We start from the raw sequence: 6,177 nt of genomic DNA on the forward strand, positions 1-6,177 counted from the left end.
CCACCACTAATAAAATTATTAAAATAAGTACACAGATTCAGGGCACCTCCCTTGACTGGGGAGCTGCGGGGCTGTTGCAGGGGTGAGGAACCAGGTCACTTTCAGATGCTGCCGGACTACAACTCCCATCATTCCTATCCATTGGCCATGGCGGGTGGAGCTGATGGAAATTGGAGCCCAATTGTTAGGGGTTTAAATTATTGATTACTCAGAACTACAAAGGGGCCACAGCTCACAAACAACCCGCCACTCCCCAAACCTGTAGGTGGGATCATTAAGCATGAGAATAATCAACCACAGTGTAACCAGGAGGGTGGGGGCTTCTTCCAGCAGTATTATTACCCTCCTAATGGTATTTCCCTTTAAAAAAAAAACTTTCAAGGCCACCCAGCCCCTAAGAATCCTAGCAGAGTCCAAGGCAGAGCCATGACTTGCTGAATGCTAGGGGTGGACAAGAGGGGATGGTGTGCTCGCTTGGTGCCCTCTGCTGTAATCCCAAAGCATGAAAGGCTAGAAGTTGGAAAAAGAGGAGCTGAAGGAAGGGTTAGAGGTGAGATACAGCAGGGAGCTTGGGTGAATTGGTCAATTTCAGTTTCTTAGGTTTCCAGTTTACCACACTTCCACATCAGTTTGCATCTTTTAAAAAAATAGCGCTCATGAAAATGCACCAGCATTTTAGTGCAGATTTCTCCTTAAATTCACTTTTTTGCAAAGCAATTTCCCCTACTATAATCTGTTTCTGTATGCTATTTTCACTAATATATGTAAAGGTAGACAGCATCTTAAAAAGTAGAGACATCACCTTGCCAGCAAAGGTCCGTATAGTAAAAGTTATGGTTTTCCCAGTAGTGATGTATGGAAGTGAAAGCTGGACCATAAAGAAGGCTGATCGCCAAAGAATTGATGCTTTTGAATTATGGTGTTGGAGGAGACTCTTGAGAGTCCCATGGACTGCAAGAAGATCAAACCTCTCCATTCTTCAGGAAATCAGCCCTGAGTGCTCACTGGAAGGACAGATCCTGAAGCTGAGGCGCCAATACTTTGGCCACCTCATGAGAAGAGAAGACTCCCTGGAAAAGACCCTGATGTTGGGAAAGATGGAGGGCACAAGGAGAAGGGGACAACAGAGGACAAGATGGTTGGACAGTGTTCTCGAAGCTACCAGCATGAGTTTGACCAAACTGTGGGAGGCAGTGGAAGACAGGAGTGCCTGGCGTGCTCTGGTCCATGGGGTCACAAAGAGTCGGACACGACTAAATGACTAAGCAACAACAAAAAGAGACCCCTGACCATTAGGTCCAGTCGTGACCGACTCTGGGGTTGTGTCGCTCATCTTGCTTTATTGGCCGAGGGAGCTGGCGTACAGCTTCTGGGTCATGTGGCCAGCATGACAAAGCAGCTTCTGGCGAACCAGAGCAGCGCACAGAAACGGCGTTTACCTTCCCGCCGGAGCAGTACCTATTTATCTACTTGCACTTTGACGTGCTTTCGAACTGCTAGTGGCAGGAGCTGGGACTGAGCAACGGGAGCTCACCCCGTCACGGGGATTCGAACCGCCGACCTTCTGATCGGCAAGTCCTAGGCTCTGTGGTTTAACCCACAGCGCCACCTGCATCCCAAGTTTCACTAATATAGGTACGTTTTAATGCACACTTCACCTTAGCACATGCATTTTTGTGCGCATTGCTTGGCTGGAGAGCTGCACTGCAAAATTCAGAGAAGTGTGGATTTTAAGGGATGGCTGTACTCATGTATAGTTTCATAAAGTGTGGCTTAGGGAGGCTCGCCATTAAATGCAGACCAGATCAAATTCCACTTCCATTCGTAATGCCACACATTGCGTTTTGCATGTTTGTTGCTGCAGGTTGAGATCATGGAGATATTTTCACATCACAAACTGGCTTCTTGCATGCCAGGCTGTCCTTGGGAAGTTGTCAACAAGCTGCTTAGTGATTGGCTGGCGGTGTCACCATGGAAACTGGGGGTACAGTTGGTGTGGTTGTTCTGTGTTTTGGGCTTTTTTTGTGTGCTGGGGGGTGCCTAGGATCCTGACTAAATTGTGCCAAAAGGAAAGAGTTGCCAACTTGCCAAACTACAGGGAATTCTCAGTTACTCTGCCCAGCTAATGAACAGGTTTCCTCTAAGCCAGCCTTCGCCAACCAATCAGTTGCAGTCAGCACAGCCCACAATCAGGGATGATGGGAGTTGTAGTTGAAATCATCTGGAGGGGCTGAAATATTGGGAAATTCTGGAACAAGAGGGAGATAGACTGCAATTGCAGAGCTTTGAGAAACTAAAAAACAAAGTGTGAGATTAGCTTCATTATTATCAGATAATGGAGGCATACAATTTGGATAAGAAAATAGGCTTCCAGGTGGAAAAATCAAAATTAGAAACAGAACTGTTTGAACCCAAAACTAAGATTTTGTCAAAGATGTATAACTTGCTGTTGAAATGGAATACTCAGGATGAAACGGTTAAATCTGCTATGATTAAGTGGGCACAAGATGTTGGACATAACATAATGATGGCTGACTGGGAACAGTTATGGACCACAGGTATGAAGTTTACGGCATGTAATGCCTTAAGAGAGAATATTATGAAAATGATATACAGGTGGTACATGACACCAGTCAAGCTTGCAAAAATCTATCACTTGCCCGATAATAAATGTTGGAAATGTAAAGAGACTGAAGGTACATTCTTTCACCTTTGGTGGACATGCCCAAGGATTAAGGCTTTCTGGGAGATGATCTATAATGAAATGAAAAGGCATATAAATATACCTTCCTGAAGAAACCAGAGGCCTTTCTCCTGGGCATGGTCGGCCAATTGGTGCCAAAGAAGGACAGAACTTTTTTTATGTATGCCACAACAGCAGCAAGAATACTTATTGCAAAGTATTGGAAGACACAAGATTTACCCACTCTGGAAGAATGGCAGATGAAGGTGATGGACTATATGGAACTGGCAGAAATGACTGGCAAAATCCGAGACCAGGGAGAAGAGTCGGTGGAAGAAGATTGGAAGAAATTTAAAGACTATTTACAGAAATATTGCAAAATTAATGAATGTTAGAATGATGTCAGAATGAAATTAAGTGGTCTTAGCAGCAATGTTATAAAGGTGTATGTACAAATGGATTGTTAACAGATGAGAATCTAAAGTTATAATATGTTAAGTTAAAGGATTAAGACAAAAACAAAGAGGGAAAGGAATTGCTGAATTAACTAATAGAACTGGAATACAAAAAAGGGAGGTGTGAGGAAGTCAGGGAAGTAAGGAAATGAAATGTAAGTTATGGAAAGATCGATGTGTTTTTGTTTTTTTTAAGTGTTCTCTATCTTTTTTCTGTATTTTGTATTTTGTATTTTTTTCCTTTTTGTTTTTTTTCCTTTTTCTTTTTTCCCCCTTTTTATATATGTAATTTTTTCTTTGAAACTTTAATAAATATCATTTTAAAAAAAATGAAATCATCTGGAGGGCACTAGCTTGGGGAAGACTGCCCCACCATAGAAAAATAAAAATTCAGCCCTGGAGAAATATATACCACCAAAGAGCATAAGCCACAAGGGGGTTAGATGTGGCACGACTCAAGTCCTTGAAGATGAAAGATTGGCATTTATCAAAATGTGACAGTATAAATATCTTAATTACATTAGGGCAACTGCCAGAACATAATTGCCTGAATGGTACAGACAAGTATGCTAAATCTTCTCCAAGTGGTAGCCAGGTAAGGATGATTATGCATCATTACACTTTTATCTCTGCAAAAGCAGTTGGGGGGGGCTGCTTCTTCTTTTTGTGATCTCTTGGGTACAATTAAGTGTTTGCTTCTTCTCCAGGAGAAGATTGAGAAGGTGAGACAGGAGGTGGAGTCATCCTGCTCCAAGCTGTGAGGGGTGGAATCTCTCACTCTTGCCAGCAGTGAGGCTGACATATTCCCATCAGCTTCTTTTAATCATCCTGCCCCCAGAAACCTTTGCAAGGCAAGGCAGAGGAACAGCAAGCTGCCATTTATGCTTATTTGACGCGTGGGTGTCCTGAACCAAAGGATTCAAATGACAAGAAAGGGGATAAGGAAGAACTTATTGATGGTAAGAGCTGTTCAGCCACGGAAGGGACAACCTGGGAAGGTGATGGACTCTCCTTCACTGGAGGTTTTTCAACAGAGGTTGGATGACCATCTTTCAAGGATTCTTTGGCTGTGATTTCTGAATTGCAGGAGGTTGTACCAGATAACGATTGGGCGCATTCCAACTCTACAGTTCTATGATTTTATGACATCTTTTTCTGTTCAAGTAAGTTTCTAGATTGGGAATGACTGGAGCAACCTAACTCTGTCCCATTTCATTTTCACTGGTGCTCAACTATAAATCCATTTCATCTCACTTTGTGTGGATCTTCTTCTTTTTTTAATAGCAGACAGATTCCCAGTCTGTAAATTGTACATATTTAATGGACTTTTGATGTATGGAAGTGAGAGCTGGACCATAAAGAAGGCTGATCGCCGAAGAATTGATGCTTTTGAATTATGGTGCTGGAGGAGACTCTTGAGTCCCATGGACTGCAAGAAGATCAAACCTATCCATTCTGAAGGAAATCACCCCAGAGTGCTCACTGGAAGGACAGATCCTGAAGCTGAGGCTCCAGTACTTTGGCCACCTCATGAGAAGAGAAGACTCCCTGGAAAAGACCCTGATGTTGGGAAAGATTGGGGGCACAAGGAGAAGTGGACAATAGAGGACGAGATGGTTGGACAGTGTTCTCAAAGCTACCAGCATGAGTTTGACCAAACTGTGGGAAGCAGTGGAAGCCAGGAGTGCCTGGCGTGCTCTGGTCCATGGGGTCATGAAGAGTCGGACACGACTAAACAACAACAACAACAAATGGACTTTCTGCAGCAAACCCACAATTTTTTCATACCTTTTATGTATGCATTTTTCTGTGAAATGTGCATATTTTTAATATAAAATATGTACTTTTCTGTGCACTTTCTGCACACCCAAACGACGCTGCAAGATCTGCAGCACAGTGGAATCAGACTAGGAGTTTCATTCTGATCTGCAAGCAACCAATGGCACTTCAGACAAAAAAAGGAGTGTCTTGGTCAATTTCAACAGTTGTGGAATCCAAAGTTTAGAGAAGCTCTTAATTTACCCAGCTAAGTAGGAAAATGCCCCAAAGATCTTGGTCCCCACAAGCAAAACTAGCTCACCCATATTCCAAATAGTCAGGACACAATATACAAAGTGAAATTTGTAACGCAAGTATGCAAGAACACCCATTAAACTTTTGAAATGCAGACCTCATTGGGGCAGACACAACAAAGGGTTAACATGCAGCATGGCCACGAGGTCAGGAGTCCCCTTTGCATTGCTTGGAATCCTTAAGCTCTCTCATAAGATCACCCACAGGCTGCGTCAGACCCTCAAGAAGATCAGATTTGCCTGCTGTTGCAACACACTTGTCAGCACGCCAGGTCTCCATTCACTACCATAAACCAAATCTCTAACCCTTCCCGCTCCATGCTCCATATTTTCTGATAATCCTTCATTCATCCTAACTGCAACATTTCATTGGACAGAGAATCATTCTGGGGCAAAGCACCGAAAGGCACTTACCAAGCCCTGACCAACAGCTAATGGTTTGTGGGGTTGGAAACCACCCGCAGAGGGGGGGGGGGTTTGCAATCACAAAATCATAGAAATGTAGAGTTGGAAGGAACCCCAAGGGTCATCTTGTCCAACCCCCTGAGATGCAGGAATCTTAACTAAAGCATCCACGACAGGCGGCCATCCAACCTCGCCTTAAAAACCTCCAAGAAAGGAGAGTTCACCACCTCTCGTGCAAGTCCGTTCCACTGCCAAACAGCTCTTATGGAAGATGTTTTCACCAGATTGCACAAGTCCACTGGCAATGGGAAGACCAATACCCTTCCCCCAATGGGTCTGCAAGAAGACTGGAGCATAAGAAGTGGCTTTATTTGGAACCAGACCCATTGAGCCACCTACGTAGCTTACTATTGTCTACATTGGAAGACAATGGCACTGCAGGGTTTCAGTCTGAATTTCTCCCAGCCTTACCTGGAGATGCAGAGGATTGGACACGGGGCCTTCTGCATGCCACACAAATGCTCTAACCACTCAGCCTCGATCCTTACCTAAGGGGAGGAGA

Source organism: Podarcis pityusensis (assembly GCF_964106645.2).
Source record: "Podarcis pityusensis genome assembly, chromosome: 14".
Lineage (NCBI taxonomy): Eukaryota > Metazoa > Chordata > Lepidosauria > Squamata > Lacertidae > Podarcis > Podarcis pityusensis.